The following is an 18,339-nucleotide window of genomic DNA, read 5'->3' as shown; positions in this document are numbered from 1 at the left end:
GGTCATCTTACCAAGAGATGCTGAGATATCTATCCCCAGTAACTCTGGGGCAGGAGGGTGTTTGATTCTCAGCCCATGCACTGGGAGGTACATGGGAGCTGCTGCTTCTCCTGGCCCACACTGGGGGCACTTACCAAGAGGGAAGAAAAATCTCATTTTATTTTATAATCAGAGCATAGGTAGATAATATTTCCATTTTAAAGTAAATCCTTAAGTCCTTATGCATTGTGGAATAAATGATGAATAATTTCAGACTTTATTGTGGAGAAGAGTATTTTGGGTTGTTTTAACAATCAGTTCTGCTTGGTATGCGACTGGGGCCCGTGCCTGTGTATCTGCTCATTCCTTTCTACCTGTTCTTTCCTCTGTGGGTGCCCATGCCACCCCACGTTGTTGGCGCTATTCAGCCCTTCAGGACTCGGAGTCTTCATGGCCTCCACGAGTCCAAGCCAAGATGCCTTGGTGGTGCTTTGTACATATTCCTTTTCTGTGTAACTGACACATGTCTTTTTTTTTTTTTTTTTTTCTTTTTATTGGTACCAGGGATGGAACTCACGACCGCCTGCTTGCAAGGCAGGTGCTTATGCTGCTGAGCTAAATCCCCAGCCCCGACACATGTCTTTTTATGCACATGTCTTTTTAAAAAAGATTGAACACACATATTCTTAATTAAAAACAAGGAACTTTCTGGTGTATACAAATGTATATAAACTATCAAAGTCATTATGTATCTTTGATAATGAACAATGAATTTCTTTTAAAATTACATGTCAGTATTCATTTTATAAAACTCCTAAACTTAATAATCAAAATCAGAGCGAATATCACATAGCACTGATAAATATCACATAGTGAAGGATTTGATAGGTGAGTCCAGTTGTAGTTTAATTTTGATCGTGCATGTGAGTCTGGGATGTTTTTTGGTACTTGCTTTTGATCTTCAGAACTTGAAGGAGTACTGAGGATATCCATAGACCCAATGGTAAGTTCTTTCTAGCTTTTATTCCTGAAGATCATAAGCATAGCTAATATAACATAAGTGTACAATAAAGAACAATTATAGCTTTGGTACTAGAATTAATGACTTCCTACCTGAACTCAACCAAGACAGTACCTACTATAGAGTGACCTTCTGCAGTTTTGCAATGTGTATGTATATACATATATCTATACATATATAAAAGCATGTATGCATAAGATGCTCTATGTATGCACACACACTATATACATATATGCTGTGGCAAATATTTTATCGTATTTTACATGTTCTACTTATTGGACTATTAATGAATCTGGTGACAGTTCTTAGAAAAATAAGTTTTCCAAGGATCACTGAAGCATGATCCCTATTCATCCTTATGTAATAACTTTACCATTCCCTACAGCGCTCTCATTCACTGTATCCATAACTTTGAGACACTGTATCCTCTTCCCAGAATGGATGTCTTCCCTCTGCTGCTGTGATGAAGTGTCTTTCTTGCAGCCTCATCTTCACTTTGTAGATTTTCCAGTTTCTTACCTCGTCCTAGTTTCCCTTCTCTTGCCCCAAGTAAGGAAGACTGTAGTAGCCTCTTAACTGAAATTTCTGGATTTCACTACCAAAGTCATGTTGCATTACAGAGGGTTTGTTTGTGTTCTGTCCCTCCACTAGACCACTACCATGTGGAGTCCACAGAGTGACAGAAGAGTCCTGATACTCTTGCAAAGACTGATATGGCTCCTCTGCTCATGGGGTTTATGAATACAGAAACTTCTATTATGACAAGTTGTAACTTTTGTGAGGAAGGAAAGATTTTCAGATAAATACAGGTGCTCTTTGAAATAGAATAACCAAGTTATGACTCTCTAAGGAGTTAACACTAGATCTGGAACAAGATTCAAATGCCAAGAAAATGTATTTTAAATAAAAGATGAGGAGATTTCAATTGAAGTAAGACTAAAATCCCCCATTGCAGTTTACGGATAATGTGGGTATGTCACTGATACTGCATCATACATTCCCATTGTTTTTTATTTTCCAGGCATTGCATAAAGTTAAATTGCCACTAGTAAAACAGACGTTTCAGACAAAATATGTAGGTGCATTGGAGAGAGAGGTTCATGTGTTGATGGGCATTCATGAGTGGAAGGGATAGGAGAGATATGCTCCAAACTGATGATGAGGGACCTGAACGGAACTGGCCTCTTATTTTAACTTCCATTAGCTAAGAGCTAAGAGCTCTAATATGTATTTTTAAAACACTTCAATGTTGTGTTTTTGCCATGTAGCATGTGGGAGGAAATGTCTGATGGATGAGAGCATTCTTCTGAAAATTAGCACTCACTTCACCCTTCTCCCCTGTTGGCATTGTCTGCAAAATTGTAATTATATCAGGAAGGAGGAAATTTTGAGAAGAAGTTTAAAATAGGCAGTTACTCTGCTCTCTTAAAAGTTCTCATGCCATGAGTTCAAACACTGGATTACAGCCTTAATAATAAAATCTTTTCTGATGAAAGCCTACTTTCAGGAACAACCGTGCATTGCTGTTACTTGGCACACTCTAGTGGACTAGATGTTTTAGCATCACCTCTCTTGATTTACAAAACTATTGTGTACCATGACTTGACTTTACATGTTTCATTTATTTTTCTGTTTTAAAAATATTAAGATATGGTGAGATTGTGTTTTTTCTGAATCCATTCTTCTCCCCAAATTGTCTTTGGTAGCCTTTATTATATGCTCTTTAACTGCTATTGACTCTCTAAACTTGGGTTAAGTTTTGTGGAGTCTATTTGTGTATTAATATATAACACTTTGAAAATGTTTGAAGTAATATTGTAGTAAAGAATAAACTAAGTTTTATAATTGTAACAGTCTTTTTCAAATATTTCACGTGGGGAGGGTAACAAATCATTCTGTTTACTTATTAGTGTTATATAATTAAACCATCACAATTTTCTTCAAAACTTTCATTACAAAAAGTTAATATTTCATACATGAAGTGATTATTTGTAAAATAAAAATTTTCTTTTCATGTATTTCCAGTATTAATAACACATTATTTTATTCACAAAAGTACATTGGAACACTTACTACTTCGGACATTGTCAAGAAAGCACTATTGAAAGGGACCCCAGCTTCTCCTTTACTGACTGGAAGATTTCTTTTCTTCTTTCAGTGCTTAGTCTGTCACCATTACTTCAAGTTCATTGCTTGGATCACCAATTTCAATTCTCCAAATTCATGTTCCCCAAACATTTTGTGTTTGTATAATATTTAAGTATAATTTCTATTGATAATTTGTAACTACATACAATTGCATAGAGAATTGGGTCTGACAAACTCCTATGGTACAATATAATATCAGAAATTGTTCAGCCTATTTGACTGTATCTAAACTAACACTAAGATCAGCATCATAGATTTATGATAACAAAACTCATTAGGGCTGACTCACCAATACCGAACTGTATTAGGTGAGATTCTTTACTGCTCTCACAAAAGCAGGAAAATTAAACTCTTGAATGACATTGACTGAGCACTTTCCTGGCATGCATTAGATCCTGACTTTCATCCAAAGCATCCCAAATAATAATAGTAATATAATGTAATAAATAATACATTCTTTGATAACTCAAATTTCTGAAAAATTACCCCTTAACATCAGCCAACTGCTTTTCTTCCTATCACATAAAGCAGAGTCAGACCTGCACACAGTTATGTCTGTGACAAAGCCTTTTCGTGTCCACCTGTGTATCTATAACTGGAAATGGTCATCATTCTATGATATTTCCTTCAAAATGCGGAGTGGAGACACAGCAATCAAACTGCCTCTGTAGGCAGGACTTTACTTATCCCTGTGTACCGTCTCAAGGCTTTCTATTCAAATCATGCTTCTCACATTCAGTTTTTACCACTTCTTAACTTTTTTGACATTTCTCTCATTTTTAAAACATTTCAGGTTTCTAAGCCTTTTAAATTTACCGACAGCCTGAAGGCAATTATTCCTTCTAACTCAATAATGTGAATAGCCATTTTTAAAGGTCCATTATACTTGTAATCAGAGAGTTGTGCACTGCTGGAAATTTCCTCATAAATAATCCACTACCTGAGATTCCATGCTTCCCTGCCCTTCTGATTTTTCTTCTGTGATTTTTCTATCCATGCATTCTCTTTCGGTGGCTAATTTTCACTTTTTATTTTTCTCATATTCTAATACTCAGTTCTAATCCATTCAACTGTACTATGTGTTCTTCAGATACAAACTGATGCATTTACATATTCACTGTTGAGTACAAAATTTATCTTGCTCAGATATCTCCTGTGACATAACTATATTGAACATACTTTGGGCCTCAATGACAGGCAAATTCCAAGTCGACATGTCAAAAACAGCAAACTCATGATCTATGAAGTGTATTACTGCTTAAGAGATACAGTAACAAGGATAATTCTAGGAATTGTAACAACTAACGGGATAAAATAATGAACTGCAGTGTGCATGAAGAAGATGAACAAAGAAGCAACAGAAGATCAGAAATTCAGTGTGGTACTTGGCATGTAGGCGATGTTTATAGGTCTCCAAACAGACATGTCAAAACTACAAGTGGATGCATGAATCTAAAGTTCAGCATAGGCCTGTTTGTGATATACATCCTTGGCAAAAGACTAGAACTCAAAGCCATATCAGATCAGATAACACACCAAACGACTGAGCCACATGGAAGATTACTGCCCGACTCCCAGGACCTCCAGTCTAGGAATTGATGAGATAGGCAGGACTCCTGCTTATCTCATCATACCCACACTGGATGGGTATGACCGAAGAATTAGAAGACAGAGTACATGTGGTAGTGCTAGAAGAAGATTGAAGAAAGAATAAAAGTCTTCTTCCTGGCCACTTTCTCACTTTATTTAGAGATGTCTCCATTCCTCTAGCCACTCAGACACTTGGTGTCACACTTGTCTGTTTTGCTTCTGGAATCAACGTTGAGGCCAGCAGGAAAGCTCGGCAGCTGTGGCAGGATATGCCTGTGACTGTCCAGGTCACCCGCACTGCCCACTTCACTAGTCCTCAGTCTTGCTTTCATCCTTGCCCTTTACAAACTGGCCAGTAGACAGAGTGATTTCATCCAAGGGTAATCCCGATAGCCACATCCCCCGAGGAGATGTCCCGTGTTCCCTCAGCCCCCTCAGAGCAAACTCCAGTGTCCTAGTGAATGTGCCAAGCACTAGACTGACTGAACCCTGCGAGCTTCCTGGTTGCATTTCCTGTGGTACTGCTTTCACTCAAGCCGGACCTGTCCCACGCGGATGCTTTTGATAATAACATTTTTTAAAATCATAATCTATTTGCAATTCTTTTTCTCTCCCAGTTCCTGGTCTCCTTGTATAAGTATGTTTGTATCCTAGTTTTATCACACTTGAATTTGATTAAAAATCGGTTTAGCCTCATGCCCGTATGTTTAGTTATCTCTTTCCAGGCGAACATTATCACCTTCTGTGGTAGATTTTTCTGAGGAGAAATCATAACCATTTATGCAGCTTCTCTTGCATGGCATATAAAAATGATCCATGCACATGCATGAAAGAATGAAGAGAAGAGAAAGAGAGAGAAAGAAAAGGGAAAATTTAAGCCTGCTAATCATTTACTTATGAAAGAAGAATGTATTTGACAGAAATATTTTACATTTAAATTACCAGCAGATACTCTGAATATAAATCAGAAGTAGAAACAATGAACTAATAAAAGGAATAACAGAATAGGAACTTAGCTGATGGGTAAGTTAGTATGAGGAAATCATAACATTAGGTTAACTAGTTTCATAAATATATATTTGTAAATATTCATTTTTATTCTCATACTTGAGATCTGTAATCATTTGCAACAATATAAATTTTTCATATTCCTTTTTACTGGTGCCACAAATTATTGGAATTTGTATAATTCTGCAGTTCATTTTACATATATATATATATATATATATATATATATATATATTTGTATATATTTACCATTTTTATTTGAAATATATTTTTAAATTGTTTTCAGCATGAGACCCTGAGGATTTCAAGGATAAACTGCTTGAATCTTAATCAAGAGGTTAGAGGTTCATGAGATCTACTTTAAAACTTGAAAAAGAGCTAATTCTTTTGAGGTTGCCTGGTAACTGGAAGGAGTATGTCAAATTGAGAGACAGGTCTAACTAGCGCAGCTTTTGAACAAATAATAGAATTGTTGTCAATTTTAGCCTTAAAGAAGTGACTCAGGGTCCAGCTCTAAGTTTAAGTGAAGTAATGACAGCTGAAAAGTCTTTGGTGTCATTTTTGTGAAATTTTCAAGTGTTTGTCCTTAAACTTTTACCTTTGCTAACAATTGATGGTTAATGTGGACCAGTTCAAAATGAATTCTGAACACATCATTCAACATTTACTGAAATTAAATGGAATAGCCGAAGGCATTTGTGTAGCATGCGTAATGACTTATTTATTAAGCGCTTATTTGCTTATTAATCCGTATTCATATGTTGTAGGTTTCTTAGAGAAATATGTCCTCAGAGTATGAACCCTATTACCATAAAGGATTTTGCATAGATTTTTAAGGTGAAAATTGTGTTACAATGTCTCTAGAGTTAGTGTGCCAAAAAAGAAATTTTGACTTTTTCATAATGATATTTTATAAAAGAATGTTGATCAAATGTTTATCTAAAGATTTTAACCTACTTCTGTTTTAATTCCAGCAGGAAAAAGTCAAGAAAGTTCAAGAATCAAAGGTAAGGAATGCCTGTTTTAAACTAATAGTTACATAAAATCATAGAAGAAAGAAAATATGTGATGCTGCTTTCAAAATAAAGTTAAAATGAAAGTATGAAAACTCAAAAATTCAACTCAATTTGGAGTCACCAGGAGTCCTAGGCCACAGCGGCCCTGCATTGAAAAATTTTGTGGTTGTCTACAGGTCTTGAAAACTTCCACACACGTTTATATTTATTCCTGGTTTGTTCGGATGAAATTCTACAACCAAGCATTGTCTGTGTGACATCTGACACATCTATGAATTTGCAGGTGCAACTTTTCAAAATATCTTCAAGGAGAACCCATTATTTAAACTGTAGTCACTCTTGTGCCATTTTATTTTGAAGGTAAACATTAGAAAAGATATATATTTCAATTTATTTATGTTTTAGTAAGAAATAATTCTAGGGGAGAGAACAGTACTCTTTCTCTCTATGTGCTCTTTTTAAAACTTGTTATTTTTGCGTGTTTGCAGTACCTAGTAATGACACTCAGTGTGGGAGTCGGGACATGTTCCTAACACCTCTTAATTCTTCCTTGTGTCCTTCTCCTCTCCCCCTTCATCTCTTCTCAGTAGATTCTTAGTTTAACAGTTCACTCATGGATATAACTAATTAAGTTTACTTCCTGAGATAATTAATCCCAGACAGTGTGATTTTTCAACAAAAACCATTCTCTTCATGCGTGCTCCTGCTGACCTTTTAATGCTGTTATCACAGATTTTTGCTGGATTAAGACCTTTGACCAGGGCTTATAGGTGTTTATGGATTGGTAAAAGGTCAGTTACTCTTCTAAGCATTTCAGTATACCATCTATATATAGTGGTATCTATACTTTTTGGCTACAAACAAGAATAACTTTGAGATGTGTGTGGAAAATACAATGTTAAGTGAGATAAAATAAGTCAGATATACAAGCTTAAATTCTGTGTGGTATCTCTCTTTCAAGTAAGGCCCAAGTGCAAATAGAGAGAAAATAAAGAGTGGGAGGACAAAGAGAAAGAGAGAGAGACTGAGAGAGGGAGAGAGAGAGCGAGCGAGAGAGAGAGAGAGAGAGGAAATAGATTTGGATGTGTTTTATATATGTTCCAAATAGCTGCAATGAATGTAGGTATTATATGTTATAAAGATGAACTAAAATAAAAGTGTAATAACAACAGTAACAATGAAAATGGGGAAAGGAGCTCTAGGATATATTTTTTTCAGAGCACTCATGTTAGCTCAGAATTTTAGCCTTGTATGTTGCAAAAGACAGTTTCTAATTCGAAGAGTTTCCATGTCACATGAATTGAATATCATTTTCCTTTCAGGCTCACGATGTGCCCATCTTTCTTCTCATGAAGGACTCTGTTTTTATTTTTAATTAAGCTTAAATCACATGTATAACTGTCACAGTATCAATAAGTTTAGGGTGTCTTCTTGGGGTTTTAATGCCCTGGGATATGGAAATCATATCAAATGAAATAGCAAGGTGTTTACGGTCTTGAAACATGTTTTATTTTAGAGGTCAGAAAAATTTTGAGAGATGTTTGACTCTGCTTTCTCCATTATTAGCTGACATGTGGTAGAGAAATGGCACATGCATGATGGCTTCTAAGTTGCTGATTTAGAAATGAATCAGAAATACATGGTTACATCAGGACTTGTTGCCTATTTCCAATTAAAAGAGATCTACATTTTTCTTGGTTATAGAAATCATCATGACATAATATCACATTAAAAAAGGTTTCTAAATGTCAACATTAAGAGAAAAAGCAGTTTGACTCATGAGAGGGCTATTACATTTTTTAAAAAATAATTAATTAATTAATTAATTAATGTTGATACTGGAATCAAACTCACAACCTCTCACTTGCCAGGCAGGTGCTGTGCCACTGAGATATATAGCGGGTCCAAGTTTAGTCATTTCGAGATGACAAGTTGTCTTCAAATTAAATATTTTGTATGTCTTTCAAGTTTTTAAATATGAGCTAAACCTTCATGGGATGATATAACTCATGTACAGCTAATAATTTATCTAGACTGCTTTTCTATTTACCACAGAGTCAGAATTGTCTCCAGAAGAAATCTTGAGTTTTCTAATTTTCTGCATTCTGTGGCTATTTCTGTTTGATGACACAATCTCAGTTTAACAGTTCACTGACTTGAAATTACACTGCGCACAGGACAGTCAAATGAAAATTTATCCTCTTTTCTTCATATGCATAGAGACAAATATTGAAATGCTTTCAACTTTTCAACTTTGTCATTAATTGGTTAATATGTGATACACACACTCATTTTGAAATATTGTGCGAATCCATATTTTCCATATTCTCATATTATATTCTTATGGAACTTAACAGACAAATATATGCCATTGGATTATTAATAGATTTTTAGAAATAAGTAATCCTGTGTGTCTGACAAGCTCTATTTTGTACACAGTTTTGGAAGTTATAATTGAGAGTCATGTCCTTCCTGAAAGTTACATGGGTGGTTAACTTCTAATTGCTTCTCCTTCCTTGTGCCCTGGACTTCCTCTGAGTGAGCCAGAAGTCTGGGTTTGCATCTTGCCTCAATGTCTTCTCATTTTCTATTTTTCAAAATGTTTCCTGCATTGATGCTTGTAAGTTGCTTATGATTTGTGTCTTTATTACTACTATCCATAACATGCCTTGCAGAATTAGACAAAACTGTCATGAAATTCATTTGGAACCTGAAGAGACTTAGAATAGCAAAAGCAATTCTGGGCAACAAAGCAAGGCAGCAGTCATCATCATCTCTGACTTGAAATTATACTATAAAGCTACCATGATAAAAACAGCATTGCACTAATAGAAAATAAGTAAATCAATAAGTAAAAATAAAATTAAAACATAGCTGAGAATCAGCAGAACAAATCAGAAGATAAAACACACTCAGCCACCCTATCTTTGATGAAGGGGCCAAACACCTTCCTGGAAGAAATATAGCCTGTTGAATAAACGGTGCTGAAACAACAGACTTTGCACATGCTTTAGATTAAAATAAAAATGGATCAAAGATCTAAATATTAAAACAGAAACACTAAATCTGCTGGAAGATAGAATAGGTAGAGCTCTTGAAAACATTGGTGTGGACAAAGACCTTATGAACAAAACTCGCTTCACAAGAAGTATTACAAAGCATCAATAACTGGGAGCTCATCTTATTAAAAAGCTTTTGTGCAGCACAAGAAAACAACAGAATGAAGAGAAACAGGATGCAAAATGTTTTGCCAGCTGTTCCTTAGTAAAAGGACTAATATGTGAAACATATAATTTTTAAAAGTCAGACCTCCCAAATTGAAAGACCAGTCCAAAAATAGTCATCTGAAATGATGAAAAAATACAGACAGCAAGTAAACATGTTAAAAAAAATGTTCAGCATCACTGGTCATTCATGAGATGCAAATTAAAACAATACTGAAATTCCATCTCAATCGTGAAACAATGGCTATTATTGAGAAACCAATCAATAACAAATGCTGGACGGGCTTTTAGGAAAAAGGGACCCTTCTCCACTGTTGGTGGGAGTATAAATTGGTGCAACCATTGTGGAAATCTGTGTGGAGATTCCTCAAAAAACTAAAACTAGAGGCTCTATTTGACCTAGATATTCCAACTCTTGATATCTTCCTAAAAAAATCAAAAGCATCATACCACAGTGATATATGTGTATGTGTTCATAATAGCTAAATTTTGGAAACAGCTCAAATGCCCAACAGATGAATGGATACAGACTATATATACATATACATATACATATATATATGTATATATATATATATATATATATGTATATATATATATATGTATGTATATATATATATATATATACTTTGTTTCAAGGATAAACTTGAGACATTTCTAGGTAAATTGACCCACTTTGGGACAAAACTTTTAAGTGAATAAATCAGATACACATGTTTAAATACTGCATTATTTCTTTGGAACAAGAAATCCAAAATATTAATAAAAGCCAAATTATATGAGAGATACTAGAAATAGGAATAAAATGTTAAAATAGGAAGAGAGAAAAGGGAGAGTATGAGAAGGAAGATAAAAGAAAAATTAGAAAAGAATAAAAATAGAACAAAACTTTTGTATATAAGGAGAGCAAGAGAGGTTGGAGGGAGGGGAGGGGACTGGGGAAGAAGGTGATCAAGATATGCCACGTTAAGGTGCAAATTCCCTGTGATTAATGTGAACATTTTTGTACCTCAAATGTGCTAATATAATTGACTGAAAATACTAGAAAAAATTAAAGCTGTGTGGAAGATCATTGGAAGAAAGTGAAGACATTAGTACAGTGCTGTGATCTAGAGCACCATGATTAGTAGGATTTTTCAATCATAATACAGATGCAATATATTAAAATATTTACATTACATTAAAAATCCATTAATCATTTTATGAATATTATTAGGGAATAGTATTATTTACAGAATTTCTAAAAGGAGCATAAAAATTAGATATCCTCCAATTTTGTAATTCTTCTGGAGTGTCTATCTAAATTTGTGATTATTTATATTTATATATAAATAAATTTATATCTAAGACTACATCTCCAGAGGTGTCAGTGGTGAAATAGTAAGATTTGAGGAAGATGTAAATAATTCTTGGTATATAATTAGCTTAAAGCTTCCTTCAACTTAACAAAGTTTTATATTTTCCAAATGGTTTTAGGTATCTACTGGGATCAGAAGATAATGCCGTTTTTGGAAATTTTCTATGCTCTCAAGAATCATCCTTGATCTGTAGATAAAAGACTGACTTTCTGTCCAACCAACACAGAGTTCAAGTTGCTTTGTTGCAAACTTTCCTCTTTTGAATGGACACTCTTAGTATTTTCCACTCAGCGATAAAAAAATGTTGTTTTTCTTTGAGTGTATCAATATTCAGTTATCTAAGACTGTACTGTTAAGATGCACTTTGGGGAGGACTACAGTTTAGTTCCCTAGTGACCACTACCATGGTGTAATTCTAATGCTTGTATTTTGTAAAAGGCATAATAGTTATTGGGTGTTGGGCTGAACTATTTACACTCATTAGTTTGTTTTAATCTTCAATCACACGTTATTAGGTAAGCTTTGTCATCTATACCCGCTAAAATGTTGAGAAATTACACCCCATTTAACTAATTTAGATCACCATATTGTATCTGTTCTCTTTTCAAATGGTTCATATTTTATTCAACCACTTTCTAATTTAACACTTGAAAAATTTTTGTATTGTTATTCGAAATGCTTTTTTCTGCATCATTAGAATTTGCAGATACTAATTTTATTATTTATGTGAAGTTTTTCCACGTTTAAAGGCATAAATATTGTTCCTTCTTGCAAATTTCTGTAAATATCATTTAGTGCTTTGTAACTCTAAGAAAAATAATCAAGAGTGCTGAATGTGCCACAGTGGTATTTTATAAGGCGTGTATTTCTGATGTTAGCATGCTCATGGAATACTGGCGGTCTTTGACAAGAAACCTGAACTTACCAAATATAATTGCTCTTTTATTATAAATATTAGCATATTGGACCTTATGATATCAACGGTCCCTCATATATCTGGAATTCGAAGGCTTATAATTCTATCAGGGTATTTGACAGAACTATTACTATGAAGCTTTATCCTTTGAAATTCTGTCTTCTCCATAAGTGAAAGGTAACAATTCCTATAACTTGATATCCTGAAAAAGATCAGCTGAACAGTTGTCCCTAGGAAAAACTAAATATAAAACTGCAGAGGGAAATATTATGTCAAAATTAATAATGTTAAAAGTTTACGCTTGGGACCATAAATGCTACTAATGAACTGTCTCAGATTTTACACATACACATGCACATGCCCATCAACATTATTTTCTACTTATTTTTATATAATCATGTGTTAAGAGGTTCTTTTAGGTCCCAGGTTTCAAATTGGCAGTTTAGAGCATTAAAGATATGCTGAAGTGCTCAGGAATATATAGTTATACATCCTCAGCTTCTTATTATCAAAGATCATTGACTGCACTGTATTAATTATTGAACATACATTAAACATAAAGATGGTAATTCACAGATATGAAAGTTCTTTTTCTAATATTACATGCCTTTATGCTATGAGTTATGTTATAGCCACTGACATGAGAGATTATTACGATTAAATGAAAATATGAGACCTAGGTTTTTAGTGGATTGTAGAATCACAGGTTATTTTGAATGTTGTGTTCTTCAGGTTTAGCCTAGAAAATTATTAGTAGAATTATTAGTAAAATTACAAGAGCTGTGGCTTTTGCATGTCATATTCAATTACTAAAATCTCAAGGAAGCTTAAGAATCTAAAAGACAAGGAACTTTACTTTGAAAAAGTACCAACCTATAGATTTATAGTTTGTTATTTACTTGCTTCTTTCTTTACTTTGCAAATCATGATGCTAGGTAAACTCCAGACAGGTATGCTTACAGGACACTGGAGACAATGATTTACATAATTAGTTTACTATATATGTTTTTTGTACCATTACAGTGATATTAGAACAAGTCTGTTTTTCCAGGTTCCCATGCTGTCTGTATATGCACATAAAGGAGGAAAACGTGTTCAATCCTGATTGGGTAGTTTTATGTATATGAGTTCAAACCTGTTCATGCCTGATGGGTTGATATTTGCATGTGAATAGGTTGTTGTTCACTGATCCAGACTAAGTACAGTAATGATGTATTTCATTGGGTACAGAGCTCTATGGTACTCCCAGGAACATGGAGTACTGTGGAACCCCACAATCAGTAAAGTGCTTAGAGACAACATTTTGAATGGTGAGTACTTGGGACTCCTTATGGAGAGTCAACTTTTCACATAACACATCATTCAAGAAGAAAAATAAATGAATTGAAATATACTAATTATAAATAATCTGAATAATATTCCCAAATGCCAAAGTAAATTATTTTTGGGAAGTATAGATTTCAATGTAATGTACTTCTTCATTTTCTCTAGGAATTGAGGTAATATTTTTGCCTGTCCTCTAAAAATTTATCAAAATAGTTAGCTTTAAGTGATCTTGAATGTCCTCCAGGCACTGCAAAAGGGAAGACAAACATCTTCCTTTATCTAATGATTCTGTTAACAGTCAGAAGTTCACTAAAGTAATTGATCATGTTTCATATTTATACCAAAGACGGCTGTTTGTAGTATGTGGAACACATCACTGACTCCTTCCCACATTTCACATGCCTTCTCTAGTTTTCAAAAAGCCACAAGTAAATTATCTCCTCTGCTGGGTCACTTATGTTGGTTGCAGAGGTGACTGAGTTTGTGAGCACTGTGCTCTGGAAGTAGTGCCACTTGAGGCAGGAAGGATATAATTGAGGCTGATGGTATTGGGGAGAACAAACTACAATAGTGTATTTGATTTTTTTCTAATAAATAATGACAGTGCTACATATGGCATCAAATGAATAGTGTTCAGGCATTTAAGTTGGTTTTCTTTGAATAATTCAATATTTTTTACCAATGATTTAGCATCTCAATTGTAAATTTTTCCTTTAATTACCCAAATACATGACAGGAAGTACCAAGGAACACTAACCAAAGCACGTTTATTGACTTCATTTGTTTGAAGAAATGATTTTACTTACAGTGGTTGGACGTCATAAAAGAATAGTAAAAACATTTCTTCATAAAAGAATTGTTATATGACTATAACTTTTTTCTTTAGGCAAAAGTTTATTTTTATCTGCCAATGAAAAATTTCCCCCTTGGTTTTGTCTTATTTCACACTTTCAAAAGGATATTACATTTTATTAAAAATTTATTTTGGTTTTTCATATGTGCATGTTTTCTTCCTTGTGAATTTGATATTTCATAGGATTAATTTAAAATATTTTGTCACTTACTTGAATTTTTAGGAAAACAAAGAGAATGTAAATATTATATGAGAAAACATTTGCAACCTTTTTTGAGTAATTAATTTGTTATTTGCTCATTTAGAATTGTATGTTTTGCCTATTTCCTTTAACTTAGAAAAAAAACCACTATCTTCTACCAACTAAGCATATTTATGGTTTAACTACAGAGGGGGAAACTGAGTTAAAGCAGCATTACTTCCACAACCAAGTGGTTACAGTTTGCTATATCAAGATCCAATCATCTTCCCACCTGCTACGCTTACATTAGCCAAATAAAATATACCTCTCCAAATATCACTTCCTAGTCTAAATGGTTGTAAACTCTCCTTGCTTAGGAAAGCACACTCTTTGAAAAGTCGAAGATAAAGTAACTGTAAGAAAATGTTTAAAAAACACCTCAAACACCTACTTAAAACACAATGCAGTGGAACCTTCTTTCCCTAATAGCTAAACATTTCTTGGTTTTTATAAATGTATTCGCAGAGATGAAGCTGATGGTTATGAATCACCAGGCAGCAACAGATTTAATATACATAAGTGTTTGACAAGTTCATCCAACATATTTAAAATAAACTAAACATTCCAGTATAAAAATAAAATTAACAATTAACATAATTCTCTGAGTTTTTGCCATCAATCTTCTGTCAAGCTGATTACAAAGTTTTGTTCAATTACGTCCTACAGAAAGAGCTGTTCTGCAGTCACTTTGCGCTGAGCGTTCTTGTTCATCTAGGACACGGTGGCATCCCCATGGGAGTGCGAAGGACTCTTAAGGTCAGAAAAGTTGTATTGACAGCCAGCTAAATGAAGTTCCTGAGCTGTACAAAATGCAAGGGTGATGGCAATATTTCCTGTTGTTGGGTGTTTGCGTTTCTGATTTTTAGGAAACACCTGGAAAATGAAGCGGATGCTAAGCTGCTGTCCTGATATGGAAACATCTAATATTCTTATTTGATAAGGTTTATAGATCAAGTTTAAGGCTGGTTTCTTTAGCATTAGCGTCTATTTTGCCACCAGTTAACAATTCCCCCAGCCACTTTAAATCAAGTGGCTTAAGAACAGTGAGCATGGCTGTGGCTTAGGAGCCTCGTGCCTGGATAGGAAAAAACAGCTTCTGGACAAAAAAGTCAGAAAGCTGTCCTCCTCCCAGCTTCCTCTTCATGACCTAACACCGGACCATCATTGCTTCTTTTTATTACATCTTAGGAGTTCATTTTTGCTCACAATGTCTTATGCCTCGAAACTCCTCCATTGCCAAGCACCACGTTCTTAGGTGCGTGGTTCACTGGCATAATACTCAGAGCCGTCGCAGCTGCGCAATACCAGGAAAGCGCACCCCGGATGCACACCCGGGACGCGCGCCCCCAGGGTAGGTCACATCTCTCTCTACCTTAGCTGGGAGTCCCCTGTACACCGAGCGGGGCGGGACTGAGCCCACTGCGGCCCACACAGCTGGCTGCGCAGCCCAGGCCGGAGCGGTTTCTCAGCTTCACGCCCACGAGTGGCGCGCAACACGCGTGCGCTCCCCTGGACATGCGGCGCTCAAGAGTCTGTTCCAAGGTCCCTTGTGGCTCGCCCCGCGCCCCTGGGATCCGTGTAGCAAAGAGTGCGGGAAGGAGACCAGCTACGGTGGTCTGCTGCCTGCGGAGTCCACTCTGTCAGGGACCGGAGCAGGCGAGCAGATCCACCGCCTGGTCCTGCGTCCTGACCAGATGGGCGTCCCGCAAGGCGCGCCCCGGAAGGCGGTGGTGGTGCGTGGATTTCCACAGCTGGGAAGCCGCTGCCCTACCTCCTGGTGCGTGGGGAAACCGCGGGAGAGGAAGGGAGGGAGGACAGAAGCCCGATTCTGGGTTGGGAGCTAGGGTCCCTGTTCTCCCCGCCCCTCTACCGCCCTTGCGCTGCGCGCCTGGTACTCCTGTGGGAGACAGGTGGTTTCTGTCCTGCGGGGCACACGTGCCACTCTCTGCTAAGCTGCGGTGGATCAGGCATCTCTGCCTAGTGCGAATGTCAAATCGTCGCAGAGTTCTAGTTAATTATATTGGTAATATTTTTTTTTCGCTTACGTATGTAATGCATAGTATAGAAAAGTGTATGTTACTCTACTAAAATTGATACTATATTTTAAGTGTTTGGTTAGGGGTATCTTTACAGAAAATACTGGAGACTGAGTAGAAGTTTTGTTCATTTAAGGAAGCACGAAGCTATTGCAAGACATCCTCATAATTCTGTATATCTTTGCTTCATCATACATTACTAGTATTTCATATATCTGTATCAGTCCAGGAAGCCTGTTCCCCATCACCTGCCTTCCAAAAATAACATCATTCAGAGCATTAGAGTAATGGAACTACAGTGTGAAAGGCCTTGATTCCTACTCGCTTCATGATGAGTCAAGTGGGTGCAGACTCAGTGTACGCAGTTACCCTTTACTTAACGTCTCTCAGTCACCATTTCACATTGTAATACGAATATAGACTGCACGGTGCTGGCTTAAATATTCAATGAGCTAAAGCATGTGACTTATTTGAGTAAAATTAAAACATTTGTTTATGTGAGTTGTTTTATGATAGATTTTGAGATGTTTGTACTCATTCTAATAAATGCATAGTAGAAATATATTTATTTAAAAAGTCTCAAAGATTCACAAAACATTAATATTTGAAATCAAGCAAAATTGATTTTTATGGTGCATCATTATTTTATACTGTTCCAAATTTTACTTCACACATTTTCCAAACTAGAAGGGATCAGAAGTACTGAAAATTAGTGTCCTTTCGGTATCCTGTCATGCTTATTTTTAGACAAAGAATGTTCTTGTGACATTCCTGCCATGATGCTTGGAATGTAAAGACGGGGCAGATGCATTGCAGGGGACAGTACTTTAAACATGGGATACACTACTTGCTTTTGAGAAGTCAGGCATTATTCTCTCGAAGTACTATTTTAGTGTTGTGCTAATTTATATTTGCATTTTAAAAGGATTTACTACAAACGTGCTATTAGGGTTCTTTGGAGAAATAGAGTACTTAGATACATACGAAAATCCTTAGGCAGTCTCACAGGTGAGCTGTGTAACAGTCCTCCAAGGGCATTGGCGCTGGAGGGAAGAGGATCCAGCAGCTGCAGGAGAGGAGGGAGGGAGCACAATGCACCAGTCTAGGCCACAGCCACAGCCACAGCAGGAACGCAGCTTCATCAGTCTGCCTGGCCACCCTCCATCCACTTAGGTTGATGCACCGTGATCAATAGCCACAAGTTTAAAAAAGCAAATGGCTTATCATTATTAATTGGTGCAGGAAATCAAACTCCGGACCTTGTGCTGCCAGGCAGGTGCTATGCTACTGAGCAACATCCCCAGCCCCAAATGGACTATAGATTACAGGTTAACTACTGCTACTTTTAGAATGATGGCTGGATGTCAGAAATTTGGTAGTAACGTTATCCTGCTAGAATTTTACAAAGGAGGTAATAATTGTAATCTCAGCTGTATCAGACAGTAAAAAGTAGACAAATATTTTGTTAACTTAAATGTTAGAAGCAGGATTAGCTTCTAGGGTAATAAAAATGAGAAACAGCTGTGTATGTTGATGCATGCATGTAATCTCAGCACAGTTCTGACCTCAATCTGGACAATTTAGGAGCTCAATGAGATCCTGTTTCAGTAAAAAAAAAAAAAA

The 18,339-nt window shown here is 35.9% G+C and overlaps 1 pseudogene; it reads right to left on the bottom strand.

Annotated features, from left to right (window-relative positions):
• Positions 1–15,295: 15,295 nt before the first annotated feature.
• Positions 15,296–15,954, bottom strand: LOC100729483 (type 2 lactosamine alpha-2,3-sialyltransferase-like; annotated as a pseudogene).
• Between the last annotated feature and the right edge of the window lie 2,385 nt (positions 15,955–18,339).

The sequence above is a fragment of the Cavia porcellus genome, unplaced genomic scaffold (assembly GCF_034190915.1).
Source record: "Cavia porcellus strain 051 isolate PalLab524CR breed Dunkin Hartley unplaced genomic scaffold, mCavPor4.1 scaffold_14, whole genome shotgun sequence".
NCBI lineage: Eukaryota > Metazoa > Chordata > Mammalia > Rodentia > Caviidae > Cavia > Cavia porcellus.
This window is presented reverse-complemented; position numbering and strand designations above follow the sequence as displayed.